Genomic DNA, 21,388 nt, shown 5'->3' on the forward strand with positions numbered 1-21,388 from the left:
GTGTATACATTATGCGGAAGAGTAGCGTGGACGACATCCATCACAGATAAGAAGAGTAAGCCGGTGATACGGAAGAATGCTGAAGATTTGATGGGTGGATCGAAAAACTTATGAAGTGATGCTGAATAGAATTGGAGAAAAAAGAACGTTTTGGCACATATTGAATAAAGAAGGGATTGCTTGGTAGGACGTATCCTATGGCATCAAGGTCTCGTAAATTTGGTATTAGAAGGAAGCGTAAGGGATATAATTGTAGTTGGGGACTATGGGTGTACAGCAGAAATTAGACTCAGATTGATGTACGTTGCAATAGTTATAGAGAGATGAAGAGGCTTGTTCAGGACAAAGTAGCGCGAAGAGCTACAATAAACCATTCTACGCACTTAAGACCGCTCCTCAGAAGAGTTAGGAGAACACATTTTCAGTCGTCTGCCAAACTCCATTCAGCAATAATGGAGGACATAGTATGTTATCAAACTATACCATCATCTATCACAAATTAAGTACACTATAAATTCATAACATTCACGTTCATTTACAAGACAAGAACTGAAATATTCGACAGTTGTCGAAAACAAAGTGGAAACGGTCATTCATTCCGTCATCCTCGGGAGTTTTCAGTTTGAGAGTTTAATAATGTCGCGATACGATAAACCGCAATCGCGATAGGCTACAATCCGGCCTTTATCAAAGTCTTAAACGTGATGGTACGCATTTCCCTTCCTTACACGAGGCATCACAACAACGTTTCACAAGGCAACGCCGGTCAGCAGCTGTTTGTGTATGAGAAATCGGTTGGAAACGTTCCTCATGTCAGCACGTTGTAGGTGTCGCCACCGGCGCCAACCTTGCGTGAATGCTCTGGAAAGCTGATCATTTGCATATCACAGCATCTTCTTCCTGTCGATTAAGTTTCTCGTCTGTAGCACGTCATCTTCGTGGTGTAGCAGTTTTAATGGCCGGTAGTGTAGAATTCCCAGCATTATGCACAAGAGTGGAAGGCGGATGAACCATTACAAACCTCTTTTCTTAACCACCTGCTGAAGTACTTCTCAGCTCTCTACTCTGAGATGGTGGTTTACCACACCAGGGCTTTCGGCAAAACATTATGAAGGTTTTTTTCCGTGATATCAGATACTAAATTGTTACAAATGCGTAATGTGATATACTATGGCAAGCACTATGCAATAAGATTAAGTTATTTAATACATATATGCTTCTGATAATCATTCTGATAGTCATTCAAACACACCCAAGTGGTTCATGCAGATGGGAACGGTCCATACTTAAATGTGATTTTATTAACTGCCTTTTGGCATAAAAGTAAGGACACTTGCGTTGCAGTCTGTTATTTTCATTCATATACATGCCTGAAATATGTTTTGAGTTGATCGTGAAAAGGCAGCGGCCTTGCCGCAGTGGCTACACCGGTTCCCGTCAGATCACCGAAGTTAAGCGCTGTCGGGCGTGGCCGGCACTTGGATGGGTGACCATCCGGGCCGCCATGCGCTGTTGCCATTTTTCGGGGTGCACTCAGCCTCGTGATGCCAATTGAGGAGCTACTCGACCGAATAGTAGCGGCTTCGGTCAGAGAAAACCATCATAACGACCGGGAGAGCGGTGTGCTGACCCCACGCCCCTCCTATCTGCAAACTTATAATTATATCTTCATTCTCTTTTTACGAAATAGGGGACAATTTACTGATTGACAATTCTAGGCTATAACACTACACAGGTGACTTTTTCTATCATATACAAACTCTAGGGACTGATCGATGAGATGATACGGTCTAAAAATGGTCTAATGAACTTGAGTCCGGAAATGCGTGGCGTCCGTGCTAGAGACCATCTATTCAATCGTACTTTGTTACAGAGACTGCGCGTCCTCCTCGGAAGATGCGCCCGGGTTCCCGGGTTCGATTCCCGGCGGCGTCAGTGATTTTCTCTGCCTCGTGATGACTGGGTGTTGTGTGATGTCCTTAGGTTAGTTAGGTTTAAGTTCTAGGGGACTGTAGACCATAGATGTTAAGTCCCATAGTGCTCAGAGTCATTTGAACCATTTTTGAACCTCGGAGGATGACACGGCGGTCGGATGGTCCCGATGGGCGACTTGTGGCCTGTAGACGGAGTGGTGGTTGTCGTCCCGCGTGTCTTTCTCGGACGTAGCGTTTCAACTTCTTCCACTCGGACTGTCACCCAGCTACAAAGCGCTGATGCCAGATGGGTTGCATCACAATCAGGGACACGTTAAGTGGAAAGAGACGTCATGCCGGTCGCCAGATATTTTGGACTCCCTGGGCCGTTTGCATGACGCCGTAACTCTAGCCCGGAGCGTAGCTTAAGAGACCATTAAGTGGCCGATGCGAAGCAATAAAGCTCTGCGCGCGCAGCGGCGGTTTTTCGTGCGGAGGAAGGGGCCTCGTGGTCGTAAAGATGCCCACCCCGACCTGCCGGGGCCATTCTTCGCGCTTTTTACCAGCGCCGCTGCCTGTGGTAATGGTTGTCTCAATTAGTCCCATCGGCGATACACGAGCCGAGCAGAAGTACGAGAGATACAGCCGAGACACACGTTCACAACGAGAGGAGGGGTGGAAGGAAAAAAGGAAGAAAGGCAAGTGAGAGGGGGAGAGAGGAGGAGAGAATAAGAAAAGTACCGGCCGAGAGAGAAGGTGAAGGTGGCTCCGGCAACAGGCGGAAGGCGCGCGAGAAATTTACGATACTGGTTTGGCATAATAGGCCGTTCAGTCACAACTCTCCGGGTAGGGGAGCCGCGGCGGGAACACTTAGCGACGCGACAGCTCAAATTCACTGCTCGTCTCGCCACTCAGCTGGGCAGTAAATAAAGCCCCGCCAGCGAATAAACGAGGCACGAGGGCCGAGCACTGGAGGTGCGTGGTTCGAATCTCGTACCAGTCAGTCGTGTCCATTTTCTTTTTGGCTTCCTGAAATCACTCTGAATAAACACTGGGATAGTTCAAAATGGCTGGGAGCACCATGGGAATGAACTGAGGTCATCAGTCGCCTAGAACTTAGAACTACTTGAACCAAACCAACCTAACGACATCACACACATCCATGCCTGAGGCAGGATTCGAACCTGCGACCGTAGCGGTAGCGCAGCTCCAGACTGTAGCTCCTAGAACCGCTCGGCCACTCCGGCCGGCCACTGGGATAGTTGATTAATTAAACCCACTACGATTAGATAAGACACGAGATCCTACACTGGAGGCGAATCCCAGACCTATCGTGTCCTTGTTCTTCATGGCTCCCTGAAATTGAATCAACACTGGGATGGTTGACTAAATAAGCCCATTAAGAGTAAACGAGACACAAAGGCCAAGCTCTGGAGATTCGTAATTCGAATCGCACACCTGTCAGTCATGTTTATATTCTTCATTGGTTTCTTAAATCTATGAATCAGAACTAGGCTAGTTGTAAATAAACCACTGTGAATAAACGAGCCACAAGAACCATACTCTGATTCGAAGCCCAGATTAATCAATCGTGTCCAGTTCCTTCACGGCTTCCTGAAATCACTTTGAATCAACACTGGGATACGTGATGAAGTAAGCCCACTGCGAGTAAATGAGACACGAGACACGCACTCTGGAGGTGCGTGGTTCGATTCTCGTACCAGTTACTCGTGTCCATTTTATTCATGGCTTCCTGAGATAGTTGATCAATTAAACCCACTACTATTAGATAAGACACGAGAGCCCACCCTGGAGGCGAATTCCAGATCTATCAAATTCTTCATGGCTCCCTGAAGTTGAATCAACACTGGGATGGTTGATTAAATGACCCCATAAAGAGCAAACGAGACACGAGGGCTAAGCTCAGGAGAACCGTAAATCGAATCGCACACCTGTCAGTCATATTTATATTTTTCATTGTTTCCTGTAATCCGTGAATCAGAACTGGGCTTGTTGTTTAAATAAACCACTGCGAATAAACGAGGCACAAGGACCGTACTCAGGAGTTGCGTGATTCGAATCCCAGATCAATCAATCGTGTCCAGTTCCTTCACGGCTTCCTGAAATCACTTTGAATCAACACTGGGATACGTGATGAAGTAAGCCCACTACGAGTAAATGAGACACGAGACACGTACTCTGGAGGTGCGTGGTTCGAATCTCGTAACAGTCAGTCGTGTCCATTTTATTCATGGCTTCCTGGGATACTTGATTAATTAAACCCACTACGATTAGATAAGACACGAGAGCCTACCCTGGAGGCGAATTGCAGACCTGTCATGTCCAAATTCTTCATGACTCCCTGAAATTGACTCAACACAGGGATGGGTGATTAAAGAAGCCCATTAAGAGTAAACGAGACACGAAGGCCGAGCTCTGGAGAACCGTAATTTGAATCGCACACCCGTCAGTCATGCCTGTATTCTTCATTACTTCCTGAAATCTATGAATCAGAACTGGGCTAGTTGATTAAATAAACCACTCCCAATAAACGAGGCACAAGGACCATAATCAGGGGTTGCGTGATTCGAATCCCAGATCAGTCAATCGTGCCCAGTTCCTTCTCGGCTTCCTGAAATCACTTTGAATCAACACTGGGATACTTGATGAAGTAAGCCCACTGCGAGTAAATGAGACACGACGTCTGTACTCTGGAGGTGCGTGGTTCGAATCCTAGCTCAGTCAACCGTGCCCGCATTCTTCATGGCTTCCTGAAATCAAAACTGGGTCAGTTGATTAAATAAATCATTGCGAGTAAAGGAGGAAAAAGGTCCACACCCTGGAGGCATGTGGTTCGAATCCCACATACTTCAGTCATGTTCAATTTCTTCATGGCTTCCTGAAATCACTTTGAATCGTCGCTCTGATAGTTTATTAAGTGAATCCACTGTTTGGTCCGTACTCCCGAGACTTGTGGTTCGAATCCGAGAGAGGTCAATCAGGCCCATATTTTGCATGATCCTTTGAAGCCGCTTTGACTCGCCTCTGGGATAGTCGATTAAATAAACCCACTACGAGTCAACGATGGGCTAGGTCGTTGCTTAGGAGGCGCGTGGATCAAATGCCACTCCGATCGATCTTATACTACATCCACTGTGGCTACTTCTATACTATACGACCCATCTTCTGGTGTGGGGGAAGGGTACTCCAAGTACCACGGTAACTTCCCACCTTTCCTATTCTAGTAGAGAATGACCAGCGAGAAGAACGAGAACTGGTAGGCCTCCGTGTCATTATATGTTCATTGACTTTTTACGAAATAGGGGACAATATACCGATTAACGATTCTAGGATATAACACTACACAGGTGATTTTTTCCACCGTGTACAAACTCTAGGGACTGATCGATGAGATGATAAGGAGTAAAAATGGTCTAATGAACTTGTGTCCGGAAATGCGTGGCCTCCATGCTAGAGACCGTCTATTCAGTCATATTTTGCTACAGAGACTGCGGTCTGACACGCGCTGTACCATGCAGTCACACAGTGTGCATAGTTTCCTCCTAGCGGGTGGTACTGTTCCTCATACGTCATGCCCTAGCGCCCTCTCCTGCCATTGTTGTTGTTGTGGTCTTCAGTCCTGAGACTGGTTTGATGCAGCTCTCCATGCCATACAGTAAAGCTGCATGCCATCGGGAAAACTTACGGCTGTAGTTTCCCCTTGCTTTCAGCCGTTCGCAGTACCAGCACAACAAGGCCGTTTTGGTTAGTGTTACAAGGCCAGATCAGTCAACCATCCAGACTGTTGCCCCTGCAACTACTGAAAAGGCTGCTGCCCCTCTTCAGGAACCACACGTTTGTCTGGCCTCTCAACAGATACCCCTCCGTTGTGGTTGCACCTACGGTACGGCCATCTCTATCACTGAGGCACGCAAGCCTCCCCACCAACGGCAGGGTCCATGGTTCATGGGGAGAGGGTCACAAACATATGGCTCACAATTTTAGACGAACAGTTGGTAACAGGTAGGTTTTTTAAATTAAAATGCAGAACGTAAGTACGTTTGAACATTTTATTTCGGTTGTTCCAATGTACCTTTGTGAACTTATCACTTCTGAGAACGCATGCTGTTACAGCGTGTTTACCTGTAAATACCACATTAATGCAATAAATGCTGAAAATTATATCCGTCAACCTCAATGCATTTGGCAACACGTGTAACGACATTCCTCTCAACAGCGAATAGTTCGCCTTCCGTAATGTTCGCACATGCAGTGACAATGCGCTGACGCATGTTGTTAGACGTTGTCGGTGGATCACGACAGCAAATATCCTTTGACTTTCTCCACAGAAAGAAATCCGGTCGGAGGAAGGAAACGGCAAACCACCTCCACTTGGACCTTGCCTAGTACGGCGGTGCGGGTCTCCCGCATCGTTCCCCTACGCTCTCTCAAGAAGTATGGGACATCATCATCATCATCATCACTGGCAAACGAGGACCCACCGGGGAGAATGGCTGCAATGTGTAATACTTGCGATCTTAACATACGTAAAGGTATACAGGGTGTTACAAAAAGGTACGGCCAAACTTTCAGGAAACATTCCCCACACACAAATAAAAATTAGATGTTATGTGGACATGTGTCCGGAAACGCTTAATTTTTATGTTAGAGCACATTGTAGTTTCGTCAGTATGTACTGTACTTCCTCGATTCACCGCCAGTTGGCCCAATTGAAGGAAGGTAATGTCGACTTCGGTGCTTGTGTTGACATGCGACTCATTGCTCTACAGTACTAGCATCAAGCACATCAGTACGTAGCATCAACAGGTTAGTGTTCATCACGAATGTGGTTTTGCAGTGCAATGTTTACAAATGCGGAGTTGGCAGATACCCATTTGATGTATGGATTAGCACGGGGCAAAAGCCGTGGCGCGGTACGTTTGTATTGAGACAGATTTTCAGAACGGAGATTTTCAGAACATTCCAGCCTATGACCCGCAACTGGGGAAGACCTAGAATGACGAGGACACCTGCAATGGACGAGACAATTCTTCGTGCAGTTGCCGATAACCCTAATGTCAGCGTCAGAGAAGTTGCTGCTGTACAAGGTAACGTTGACCACGTCACTGTATGGAGAGTGCTACGGGAGAACCAGTTGTTTCCGTATCATGTACAGCGTTTGCAGGCACTAAAAGCAGCTGATTGGCCTCCACGGGTACACTTCTACGAATGGTTCATCCAACAATGTGTCAATCCTCATTTCTGCGCAGATGTTCTCTTTACGGATGAGGCTTCATTCCAACGTGATCAAATTGTAAATTTTCACAATCAACACGTGTGGGCTGACGAGAATCCGCACGCAATTGTGCAATCATATCATCACCACAGATTTTCTGTGAACTTTTGGGCAGGCATTGTTGGTGATGTCTTGATTGGGCCCCATGTTCTTCAACCTACGCTCAATGGAGCACGTTATCATGATTTCATACGGGAAACTCTACCTGTGCTGCTAGAACATGTGCCTTTACAAGTACGACACAACATGTGGTTAATGCACGATCGAGCTCCTGCACATTTCAATCGAAGCGTTCGTACGCTTCTCAACAACAGATTCGGTGACCGATGGATTGGTAGAGGCGGACCAATTCCATGGCCTCCACGCTCTCCTGACCTCAACCCTCTTGACTTTCATTTATGGGGGCATTTGAAAGCTCTCGTCTACGCAACCCCGGTACCAAATGTAGAGACTCTTCGTGCTCGTATTGTGGACGGCTGTGATACAATACGCCATTCTCCAGGGCTGCATCAGCGCATCAGGGATTCCATGCGACGGAGGGTGGATGCATTTATCCTCGCTAACGGAGGACATTTTGAACATTTCCTGTAACAAAGTGTTTGAAGTCACGCTGGTACGTTGTGTTGCTGTGTGTTTCCATTCCATGATTAATGAGATTTGAAGAGAAGTAATAAAATGATCTCTAACATGGAAAGTAAGCGTTTCCGGACACATGTCCACATAACATATTTTCTTTCTTTGTGTGTGAGGAATGTTTGCTGAAAGTCTGGCCGTACCTTTTTGTAACACCCTGCAGATGGTTCCAAAAATCTGATCCCACCGCTAGGGACCTCTCATGGTTAGAAGTGAACGACGATTCCGTGGTGTCGAAATACGGGTTTGCAAGAATCTAAAATTGCCAACAAAAGGTATTTATAGAAACTGAATACTTATTTTTATGAACGAACGCTCTTTACTTCTCGAACACACCCCTTAGTAACATACGCTCCTCTCGTATCCCGTCCACTTGACAGGCGCACTCATGGAATGCGTGTCCAGAACACTTCCCAAGCGCTTCGGTGGATCTGAGCCCATTACTCCTGGCACTCCACACAGATAGCTGCTGAACGCTGCCAGCTGCGCTATCTCGTGTCTCAAGGAAAGCGTCTGAGCAGATACAGCAGCCCAGTGTGCTAGCCTGACCGACATGACGGCGAAGGGCTCGTCCAGTCTCATAAACACGTTCATAATTTTGAGTCATTCGATGACGTTGCTTTAGCCAGCCAACTTATTCATCCAATTCCAACAATGACCTCCTCGATACCAACCAACATGGATTCCGAAAACACCGATCATGTGAAACCCAAGTTGCACTTTTCTCACATGAAATACTGAAAATCAAATGTTTTTTATTCCAGTCTTTGATCACAATATCAATTCTTTCGACGATGACCGGTTTCAGTCAGTAATGACCATCCTCAGATGTAAAATATAAAAATATATACACCTAGTGAGCAGAGTGTCTTTCAACATAATACAGCATTACGTGTCACAATATACTATCATACAACCAGGGAAATGTGCAGATAAAATACGGTGAAATGTACCTTTGCTACACCATGTCCTAAAGTGATAAGGCCGTAATGGCATCGTCAAAACATATAAATATACTCAGCACAGCATCGTCACATAGATCTAAAATAAGGTGTAGAATAGACTATGTCGCAGCTGGTGAAACATACTGAAAGCTTCGGATCAAGGCAGTCAGGCACATGCAATATTTCCTGATTTCCGAAAATTATTTGACTCAGTACCTCATCTACACTTATTGTCAAAAGTTCGATCTTACGGAGTATCAAGCCACATTTGAGACAGGACTGGAAACAATTTTGATTCGGAGGACACAGCATGTTATCTTGGATGGACAGTCATCGACAGAGGTACGCCGCGCTGGATTAGCCGAGCGGGATTGGGCGCTACTGTCATGGACTGTGTGGCTGGTCCCGTCGGAGGTTCGAGTCCTCCCTCGGGCATGGGTGTGTGTGTTTGTCCTTAGGATAATTTAGGTTAAGTAGTGTGTAAGCTTAGGGACTGATGACCTTAGCAGTTAAGTCCCATAAGATTTCACACACATTTGAACTTTTTTTTAAATTTTTTTTTATACAGGTGTACAAGGATGTACAAGTAACTTCGGGTCTGCGCAAGGGACGTGTGTTGGGATCCCTGCTGTTCACGTCGTATATTATTGCCGTTGCAGACACAGTTAATAGTAACATCAGGCTTTTTGTAGGTGATGCATTTATCTAAGATGAAGTACTATCTGAAAGAAAAAAAAGGATCAAAAGGCTCTAAGCACTATGGAACTAAACATCTGAGGTCATCAGTCCCCTAGACTTAGAACTACTTAAACCTAACTAACCTAAGGACATCACACTCATCCACGCCTGAGGCAGGATTCGAACCTGCGACCGTAGCAGCACCGTAGTTCCGGACCAGAGCGCTTAGAACCGCTCGGTCCCAACGGCCGGCATCTGAAAGAAGCTGCGTAAAAATTCAGTCAGATCTTGATAAGATTTCAAAGTGATGCAAAGATTAGCAACTCGCTTTAAATGTTCAGAAATGAAAAACTGTGCCCTTTACTGTAGGAAAAAACATGGTATCATATGGGTAAAATGTCAGTGAGCCACTGCTTGAATCGGCTAACTCATACAAATACCTGGATGTAACACTCTGTAGGGATATGAAATGGAATGATAATATAGGCCCAGTCGTGGGTAAAACAGGCGGTAGACTTCGGTTTATTGGTGGAATACTGGGGAAGTGAAATCAGCGCACACTCCGCTGCAGAGTGAAAATCACATTCTGGAAACATCCCCCAAGCTGTGGCTAAGCCATGTCTCCGCAATATCCTTTCTTTCAGGAGTGCTAGTTCTGCAAGGTTCGCAGGAGAGCTTCTGTAAAGTTTGGAAGGTAGGAGACAAGGTACTGGCAGAAGTGAAGCTGTGAGGACGGGGCGTGAGTCTTGCTTGGGTAGCTCAGATGGTAGAGCACTTGCCCGAGTTCGAGTCTCGGTCCGGCACACAGTTTTAATCTGCCAGGAAGTTTCAGTCTACACAGAAGATTGCTTACAAATCAATTGTGCGACCCATCCTAGAATATTGCTCAAGTGTTGTGTTGGACCCGTACCAAACAAGACCAATAGGGGATATTGAACATGTACAGAAAATGGCAACGTAGATGGTCACAGATTTGTTTCATCCGTGGAAAAGTGTCACAGAGGTTGTAACCTCCCCACCGAAATTTTAAAAAAAGATATTATTTAAGAATGCTAATGGACATTGAGCTATGTGTAAGCTCCCCAGAGAAATTTTTGAAACACAATAATTGAATGTTAACTAGAATACAACCTAATGTAAGCTCCCAACAAATAAATTTAATGACAATAAAAATGAGAATCGCCATCTGACTCAAGGTGTAATCTGTTACAAAAATAATGAAAAACAATTCAATGCTAATGAAACTTCAGTGACAATGTAAACTCAATTAAACCAAAATATCGGTCTTTGGCCCTGTGCAAAAAATCAGAATTAATTTCTTACCTCATTGAAACTGCATGTCAAATTTCTGCTCTTATTGTTGGCCACGGCTTGGAGGAACTGCATCGCAAGTAATATTTTTTTTTGAAATTTAACTGAAACTTTTCTTTAAAGGAAATGGAAGGAAATCGTTCGTTCAATTAAATAGTTCTTTTGTTAAAAATATTGCTTTGAAATCAAAATTATTATTGGGGCGATTGTTGCACAAATTAGTTACAGTTAATTTACATTATTAGCTGAGCGTATTTAAAAATAATATACCTCATCCTGAATCTTGACCAGAGTGCCATGTCGACGCCCGCCGACTCCACACACACAACTGCACTGGGCTGCTACTACCGACATACTGCTCTGCCCTACTGCTACCGACAGACTGCACTGCTCACAGACTGCCCACTGACTACTGCTCGCAACTGTACTGCACGACTACTACTGACAGAGTACCGCTCGCAACTCTCGCGCGGTCAAGCGCAGACTAGCCACGATAAATGGCTCTCTGGTCAGAGACTCTGCAATGCCTCGCCATCGCCGCCACACAACATACGTGTTTCAAGGTACTGAAGGAATTGAACTGGAAGACTCCTCAAGAAAGACGTAAACTACCCCAAACATGCCTATTACGGAAGTTTCAAGAAGCGGCTTTAATTGGAGACTCCAGGAATATGCTACAATCCCCTGTGTATCGCTCACATGGGGATCGTGAGAATAAGACAGAGGCACTCGAACAATCATTCTTTGCTTGGTCAATACATGAATGGAACAAGAAGAAACCTTAATAACTGGTATAATGAAACGTACCGTCTGCCATGCACCTCACGGTGCTTTCCAGAGTATCGCTGTAGATGCAAATGTAGAAGACATCTGAATTGTCACGAATTTGCCCAGCAATCACTAAAACTACAGATACGGCGCTGATATACCCCGTTCTTTTATTATCTACAGTTGTCAGTCCCACGTGTGTACGCTTCCATGTGTGTGTTAGGTGTGCGTCATCACCAGAATATACAGTACGTAGGTATATGCGCGCTGGTAATAAACAAACGAACACCATCTGGATCGTCTAGTTGGAACAGGGAAACGAGGCAACAACAATAATAATTAGAAGTATAACATCTGTAACTTTTCTGGATAAAAATAATTATTTGTTGTGAACTAAACCTCTGTGTCTGTCACTGCTTCAAATGTTCAGAAATGAAAAACTGTGCCCTACGCTACAGGAAAATAAACATGGTATCATACGACTATAAAGTCAGTGAGTCACTGTTTGATTCGGCCATACAAATACCTGGATGTAACACTCTGTAGGGATATCAAATGGAATGATAACATATCTATTTTAAACTCTATGTGTCTGTGTTGTAACCCTGAACAATGCAAGTAGTGTAATTACGGAAATGCTATCAGGCTAGATGGGAGTCGCCAAAAGTATCTGACATTGTTGTTGTTGTGGTCCTCAGTCCTGAGACTGGTTTGATGCAGCTCTCCATGCTACTCTATCCTGTGCAAGCTTCTTCATCTCAGAGTACTTACTGCAACCTACATTCTTCTGAATCTGTTAAGTGTATTCATCTCTTGGTCTCCCTCTTCGATTTTTACCCTCCGCGCTGCCCTCCAATACTAAATTGGTGATCCCTTGATGCCTCAGAATATGTCCTACCAACCCATTCCTTCTACTAGTCAAGTTGTGCCACAAATTTCTCTTCTCTCCAATTCTATTCAATCCCTCCTCACTACTTATGTGATCTACCCATCTAATCTTCAGCTTCTGTAGCACCACATTTAGAAAGCTTCTATTCTCTTTTTGTCTAAACTGTTTCACTTCCATACATGGCTACACTCCATACAAATACTTTCAGAAAAGACTTCCTGACACTTAAATCTATACTCGATGTCAACAAACTTCTCTTCTTCAGAAACGCTTTTCTTGCCATTGCCAGTCTACATTTTATATCGTCTCTACTTCGCCCATCCTCAGTTATTTTGCTCCCCAAATAGCAAAACTCATTTACTACTTTAAGCCTTTCGTTTCCTAATCTAACATCCTCAGCATCACCCTATTTAATTCGACTGCATTCCATTATCCTCGTATCTGACATTACATAACTCTAATTGAATAAGCATTTACCAAAATGCCAAAGAAAAGCCGTCCTGCGAAATTCCGAATTGTACAGTACAGTGAACAGTGTCACAATGCGTGACATCTACATCGTAGTATTCAAGCCACCTAATGGTTTGTGGAGGAGGGAACTTTTGTACCACTAACTGAATCCACAACCCTATTCCACTCGCGAATAGCGCATGGAGAGAATGATTGTCGGGTAGTCTCTATATTGGCTCTAATTTCTCGAATTTGGTCCTTGTGGTCTTTCTGCGAGACGTATGAGGGGGGGAAAGTACAGGGTGTACATAAAGTCTGGAACACTTTCAATTATTTGTTGCACAGGAACCAAGCATTATACCGATATCATACATATGCCATTTTGAAACCATGAAAGCCTTTTTTTTTTTTTCATGTGTACCGCCACAGCGTAGTTTGGTAATTTGCCGATAGTCAGCGCAAACATGGCGAATTCAGGTGCGGAGCGAGCTGTTTCATGAAATGGCCTCCCCGATCGCTAGATCTCACTCCGTGTTACTTTTTCTTATCGGGACACATTAAGGATCTGGTGTATGTACCACCTCTAGCACGTGATGTAGCAGAGCTCCGGGAGAGAATACAGGAAGCGACTGCCACAGTCGACGATGCCACGGTGGTATTGGTATGGCAAGAATTCGATTACCGTAGTGACGTCTACCGGGTCACTCATGGTTCCCATATTGAATGTTCGTAAAAAAAAGCTTTCAGAGTTTTACTTCAAAATGCAATATGTATGAAATCTGTACAATGTTTAGTTCTTGTGCAATAAATAATTGAAAGTGTTCCCAGACTTTATGTATTCCCTGTAATATGTTGTCCGATTCTTCCCGGAAAGCGCTCTCTCGAAATTTTAACAGTAAATCTCTCCGTGATCCAAAACGCCCCTCTTGTAAAGTCTGCCATTGGACTTTGTCGAGCAGGTATGTAACGCTCTCTCGCCGACTAAACATTCTCGAGACGAAACGCGTCGCTCTTTGTTGGATATTCTCTCTCTCTCTCTCTCTCTCTCTCTCTCTCTCTCTCTCTCTTCTATCAGTCATAGGTAGATCAACAGTACTCAAGAATCGGTCGATCAAGCGCCGCATAAGCCACTACAGACCAATGACCTTTCATCAGTAACATTACCAGATGCCAGGTTCGTTTTGTTTGCCGATGACACAAACATTGCAATAAATAGCAAATCAAGTGTAGTCTTAGAAAGATCAGCTAATGAAATATTTGTGGACATTAATCACTTGTTCCTAGCCAATTCTTTGTCACCAAACTTTGAAGAAACACACTACATGCAGTTCAGAACTTGTAAGGGGTGTCCCACGAGCATATGCCTAACTTAAGATGACAAGAAGATAGAAGAAGTGGACAATGTTAAATTCTTGGGATTATAGCTTGATAATAAATTCAACTGGAAGGAGCACACCACACAACTGCTGAAGCGCCTTAACAAATCTCTATTTACAATGCGAATTGTTCAGAGATAGGGGATATAAAAATGAGAAAGCTGGCATACTATTCTTACTTTCATTCCATAATGTCATATGGGATGATTTTTTGGGGTAATTCATCAAGCCAAGCTAAAGTTTTCCGGGCACAAAAACGTGCAGTAAGAGTGATATGTGGTGTGAACTCAAGAACATCCTGCAGAAGCCTGTTTAGGGAACTAGGGATGGTTCTAGGCGCTTCAGTCTGGAACAACGTGACCGCTACGGTCGCAGGTTCGAATCCTGCCTCGGGCATCGATGTGTGTGATGTCCTTAGGTAAGTTAGGTTTAAGAAGTTCTAAGTTCTAGGGGACTGATGACCACAGATGTTAAGTCCCATAGTGCTCAGATCCATTTGAACCATTTCTTTTTTTGAACTAGGGCTACTAACTACTGATTCCCAATATATTTATTCCTTAATGAAATTTGTCATTAAAAATTTATCACTTTTTCAAACCAACAGCTCCATTCATGGAATCAATACTAGAAATAAGAATAATCTTCACAAGGATTTAAAGTCACTTAGTCTTGTACAAAAAGGTGTGCATTATTCAGGAACACACATTTTCAATAACTTGCCAGCAGCCGTAAAACGCTTAACAACCAATGAAATTCAGTTTAAGAGAAGCCTAAAGGATTTATTGGTGGCCAACTCCATCTACTCCATTGATGAATTTCACAGTAAAACCAACTAATTTCGATATATACACTCCTGGAAATGGAAAAAAGAACACATTGACACCGGTGTGTCAGACACACCATACTTGCTCCGGACACTGCGAGAGGGCTGTACAAGCAATGATCACACGCACGGCACAGCGGACACACCAGGAACCGCGGTGTTGGCCGTCGAATGGCGCTAGCTGCGCAGCATTTGTGCACCGCCGCCGTCAGTGTCAGCCAGTTTGCCGTGGCATACGGAGCTCCATCGCAGTCTTTAACACTGGTAGCATGCCGCGACAGCGTGGACGTGAACCGTATGTGCAGTTGACGGACTTTGAGCGAGGGCGTATAGTGGGCATGCGGGAGGCCGGGTGGACGTACCGCCGAATTGCTCAACACGTGGGGCGTGAGGTCTCCACAGTACATCGATGTTGTCGCCAGTGGTCGGCGGAAGGTGCACGTGCCCGTCGACCTGGGACCGGACCGCAGCGACGCACGGATGCACGCCAAGACCGTAGGATCCTACGCAGTGCCGTAGGGGACCGCACCGCCACTTCCCAGCAAATTAGGGACACTGTTGCTCCTGGGGTATCGGCGAGGACCATTCGCAACCGTCTCCATGAAGCTGGGCTACGGTCCCGCACACCGTTAGGCCGTCTTCCGCTCACGCCCCAACATCGTGCAGCCCGCCTCCAGTGGTATCGCGACAGGCGTGAATGGAGGGACGAGTGGAGACGTGTCGTCTTCAGCGATGAGAGTCGCTTCTGCCTTGGTGCCAATGATGGTCGTATGCGTGTTTGGCGCCGTGCAGGTGAGCGCCACAATCAGGACTGCATACGACCGAGGCACACAGGGCCAACACCCGGCATCATGGTGTGGGGAGCGATCTCCTACACTGCCCGTACACCACTGGTGATCGTCGAGGGGACACTGAATAGTGCACGGTACATCCAAACCGTCATCGAACCCATCGTTCTACTATTCCTAGACCGGCAAGGGAACTTGCTGTTCCAACAGGACAATGCACGTCCGCATGTATCCCGTGCCACCCAACGTGCTCTAGAAGGTGTAAGTCAACTACCCTGGCCAGCAAGATCTCCGGATCTGTCCCCCATTGAGCATGTTTGGGACTGGATGAAGCGTCGTTTCACGCGGTCTGCACGTCCAGCAGGTGGAAATGGCATGGCAAGCCGTTCCACAGGACTACATCCAGCATCTCTACGATCGTCTCCATGGGAGAATAGCAGCCTGCATTGCTGCGAAAGGTGGATATACACTGCACTAGTGCCGACATTGTGCATGCTCTGTTGCCTGTGTCTATGTGCCTGTGGTTCTGTCAGTGTGATCATGTGATGTATCTGACCCCAGGAATGTGTCAATAAAGTTTCCCCTTCCTGGGACAATGAATTCACGGTGTTCTTATTTCAATTTCCAGGAGTATATATATATATATATATATATATATATATATATATATATATATATAGATATAGATATATATATAGTACAATATAACTTCTGCACAATTTCAGTGTAGTAATGTGTTCATTGTAAATTTGTGTGTGTGTGTGTGTGTGTGTGTGTGTGTGTGTACGTGTAAGTACAATCTAACTTCTGCACAATTTCAGTGCAATAATGTGTTGATTGTAAATAAGTATTATAGTAGTTGTATTACACGTTTATTACCTTACAAATATATAAATAAACTTTTTATTTTAAATACAGTGCATTAGTATTTGTAAAATGACTCTCTCATATAGTGTTCATTAAAAAATGACGATCATTCCACTTGGGACCCGTGCAATGGTACATTAGCTTATTTGTTTTAGTTGTAAATATTTGTCATGTATTGTTGTTTTTCTGACATGTTCCACATCCTGGAGGACCTCCTCACTATGGATCAATTGGAATGAAAGTAAATCTAATCAGATTAGCTTGTCCCATGTATCTCCTTTGCATACAGTGACAGCCGATTTCTCACAGTCCTGAAGCCTCATACGCTATTCGGAGCATGGCGGCATTCCTCATTAAGAGCAGCGACCTCAAGGTTGCGAGCGCCTTATGTGTGTTGCGTGCGTGTGTGTGTGTGTACGCGAAGTCTACTTTGCGGAAAGACACCCTAGCGATACTGAGAGCGATCGGTCCATAATGCGCGCTATTGTGGCAGGACACTGCCGTAAATCAAAGCACGCGGACTAGCAAGGCAGGGGCGCGTTCCAACCCTTTACCTGCGCACAACCCCTACCGCACCTTTGTATGCGGACGCATTGTCTCCGGGACGGCCTCCGAACCCGCGACGAATGGGTAAGGTCATCGGCCGTACAGGTACTGAGCCGCGTGGTATTTGCGGAAGGGTCGGCAAGCCGTGTCCTTCTAAAGGATTCAAGGACATTCTGGTTGAAAATGACTCATTGACCCTTTGCCCTGTTCACAGTAAGTGGTCTCCCTTAAAGCTTTAGAGTCACTACCTGGTAGCTCTATACGTGGAAGTACGGAATAGCAGAGGTTGTTTACAGTTTCTCTACAGCCCATCCAGATACAAATGTTCCTTTATGTGTACCAGAAGTAATGTAATTATTTAAAGAGTTGATAGTATGGACTACTAAGGAATGGCCGGCCGGGGTGGCCAAGCGGTTAAAGGCGCTACAGTCTGGAACCGCGCGACCGCTACGGTCACAGGTTCGAATCCTGCCTCGGGCGTGGATTGTGTGATGTCCTTAGGTTAATTAGGTTTAAGTATTTCTAAGTTCTAGGGGACTGATGACCTAAGATGTTGAGTCCCATAGTGCTCAGAGCCAATAGAACCATTTTTTAGTAAGGAATGAAGAGTACGCTTGAAGTTCTCTAAGCCTATAGATACAGGGATAATGAGTAGCTCAGAGGCAGTTCAATTGAAGAGGAATGAACAACTCTAAGAGGGTCAATCACTGAAGTGGGAAAGAAGAACGTAAGTGCAAAGAAGGTAACGGCGAGGACATCGTGAGTAACATAAGAAATACGTCAGTTCATCAGTGAAAGAAGAAAGTACAAATTCAGGAATACCGAAATACAAGTGACTTAGGAATGAAATAAATCGGAAACAGCGTCAAGCTGTCTCTCTACCGTTCCACTCTCGAACGGCACGCTGGAAAAAACGAGCACTTAAATTTTTCTCTGTGAGCCCTGATTTCTCTTATTTTATCGTGATGCTCACTTCTCCCTGTGTATGTGGGTGCCAACAGAATGTTTTCGCAATCGGAGGAGCAAACTGGCGACTAAAATTTCATGAGAAGATCCCGTCACAACGAAAAAAGCCTTTGCTTTAATAATTTCAACTCCAATTCACGTATCATATCTGTGCCATTATCTCCCCTATTTCGCGATGGTACAAAACGAGCCGCCCTTCTTTGTACTTTTTCGGTCATCCGTCAGTCTCACCTGATGCGGATCCCACACCGCACAGCAATACTCCAGAATAGGGCGGACAAGCGTGGTGTGTAAGCTGTCTCTTTAGTAGACCTGTTGCACCTTCTAAGTGTTCTGCCAATGAATAGTAGTCTTTGATTTCCTCTACCCGCAACATTACCTATGTGATCGTTCCAATTTAGGTTATTTGCAATTGTAATCCCTAAGTATTTAGTTGAATTTACAGCCCTCAGATTTGTGTGACTTACAGCATAATCGAAATTTGGCGGATTTCTTTTAGTACTCATGGCCGGCCGCGGTGGCCGTGCGGTTCTGGCGCTGCAGTCCGGAACCGCGGGACTGCTACGGTCGCAGGTTCGAATCCTGTGTGTGTGATGTCCTTATGTTTGTTAGGTTTAAGTGGTTCTAAGTTCTAGGGGACTTATGACCTAAGACGTTGAGTCCCATAGTGCTCAGAGCCATTTTTTAGTACTCATGTGAATAACTTCACACTTTTCCTTATTATGGGTCAATTGCCGCTTTTCGCACCATACAGATATCTTACCTAATTCATTTTGCAATTCGTTTTGATCATCTGATGACTTTACAAGACGGTAAATGACAGCATCGTCGGAAAACAATCGAAGACGGTTACTCAGATTGTCTCCTACGTCGTTAATATAGATCAGGAACAATAGAGAGCCTGTAACACTTCCTTTGGAAAGGCCGGGTATTACTTCCGTTTTACTCGATGACTTTCCGTCTGTTACTACGAACTTTGACCTTTCTGACAGGAAATCACAAATCCAGTCGCACAGCTGAGGCGATGCTCCGTAGGCACGCAGTTTGGTTAGAAGACACTTGTGAGGAACGGTGTCGAAAGTATTCTGGAAATCTAAAAATACGGAATAAATTTGACATCCCCTCTCGATAGCAGTCATTACTTCGTCAGTGTAAAGAGCTAGTTGTGTTTCACAAGAACTATGTTTTCTGAATCCGTGCTAAATTCGAATCGAGAACAGCTGCCAACATGAGTAACGTAGAAGTAAATATCCTCCGAGTAGTGAAGCAACTTAAATCACTTAATAAAAGCAAGTCTTCTGGTCCAGACTGTATACCGGTTAGGTTCCTTTCTGAGTATGCTGATGCATTACCTCCATACTTAAGAATCACATACAACCGTTCGCTCGACGGAAGATCCGTACCCAAAGACTGGAAAGTTGTGCAGGTCACACCAATATTTCAAGAAAGGTAGTAGGAGTAATCCACTAAATTACAGGCCCATATCGTTAACGTCGATATGCAGTACGGGTTTAGAACATATGTAGTGCTCGAACGTTATGAATTACCTCGAAGAAAATTGTCTATTGACGCACAGTCAAAATGGGTTCAGAAAACATCGTTCCTGTGAAACACAACTAGCTGTTTATTCACATGAAGTGGTGAGTGCTACTGACAAGGGGTTTCAGATCGATTCCGTATTTCTAGATTTCTGGAAGGCTTTTGACACTGTACCACACAAGAGGCTTGTAGTGAAATTGCGTGTTTATGGAATGTCGTCTCAGTTATGTGACTGGATTTGTGATATCCTGTCAGAGAGGTCACAGATCGTAGTAATCGACGGAAAGTCATCGAGTAAAACAGAAGTGATTTCTGGCATTCCCCAAGGTAGTGTTAGAGGTTCTTTGCTGTCCCTTATCTACATTAACGATTTTGGAGACAATCTGACCAGCCGCCTTCGATTGTTTGCAGATGACGCTGTCGTTTATCGACTAATAAAGCCATCAGAAGATCAAAACTAACTGCAAAACGATTTAGAAAAGATATCTGAATGGTGCGAAAAGTGGCAGTTGACCCTAAACAACGAAAGGTGTGAGGTCATCCACATGAGTGCTAAAAGGAACTCGTTAAACTTCGTTTACACGATAAATCAGTCTAATCTAAAAGCCGTAAATTCAACAAAATATCTAGGTATTACAATTACGAACAACTTAAATTGGAAGGAACACATAGAAAATGTTGTGGCGAAGGCTAACCAAAGACTGCGTTTTATTGGCAGGACACTTAGAAAATGTAACAGGTCTACTAAGAAGACTGCCTACAGAACGCTTGTCCATCCTCTTTCAGAATACTGCTCCGCGGTGTGCGATCCTTACCAGATAGGACTGAAGGAGTACATGGAAAAAGTCCAAAGAAGAGCAGCACGTTTTGTATTATCGCGAAATATAGGAGAGAATCTCACAGAAATGATACAGGATTTGGGCTGGACATCATTAAAAGAAAGGCGTTTTTCGTTGCTACGAAATATTCTCACCAAATTCCAATCACCAACTTTCTCCTCCGGATGAGAAAATATTTTGTTGACGCCGACCTACATAGGGAGGATCGATCACCTATATAAAATAAGGGAAATCAGAGCTCGCACGGAAAGATGTAGGTGTTCATTCTTTTACGGGCACTGTACGAGATTGGAATAATAGAGAATTGTGAAGGTGGTTCGATGAACCCTCTGCCAGGCACTTAAATGTGACTTGCAGAGTATCCATGTACATGTAGATGTAGAAATCGTTTTCAAAAAATGGTTCAAATGGCTCTGAGCACTATGGGACTTAACTGCTGTGGTCATCAGTCCCCTAGTACCTAGAACTACTTAAACCTAACTAACCTAAAGACATCACACACATCCAGGCCCGAGGCAGGATTCGAACCTGCGACCGTAGCGGTCGCGCGGTTCCAGACTGTAGCGCCTTTAACCGCTCGGTCACTCCGGCCGGTAAATCGTTTTCCTCGAGGAAGTTCATGATGTTCGAACACAGTATAAAACGTATCAGCATTTTACGTTTGCAAAATCTTACTTCGCGCTTAGATTAAACTGTAATCTTGAAATGTTAATCACTGAAAAATGTTACCTACACAAATGTGTTCCCGAAATTCACTAGTCT

At 44.6% G+C, this 21,388-nt stretch overlaps 1 pseudogene; it reads left to right on the top strand.

Moving 5' to 3' along the window:
* Positions 1-1,400: 1,400 nt before the first annotated feature.
* On the top strand, positions 1,401-1,518 carry LOC124552924 (annotated as a pseudogene).
* Positions 1,519-21,388: the final 19,870 nt, after the last annotated feature.

This window comes from Schistocerca americana, chromosome 10, assembly GCF_021461395.2.
Source record: "Schistocerca americana isolate TAMUIC-IGC-003095 chromosome 10, iqSchAmer2.1, whole genome shotgun sequence".
NCBI classification, from domain to species: Eukaryota; Metazoa; Arthropoda; class Insecta; order Orthoptera; family Acrididae; genus Schistocerca; species Schistocerca americana.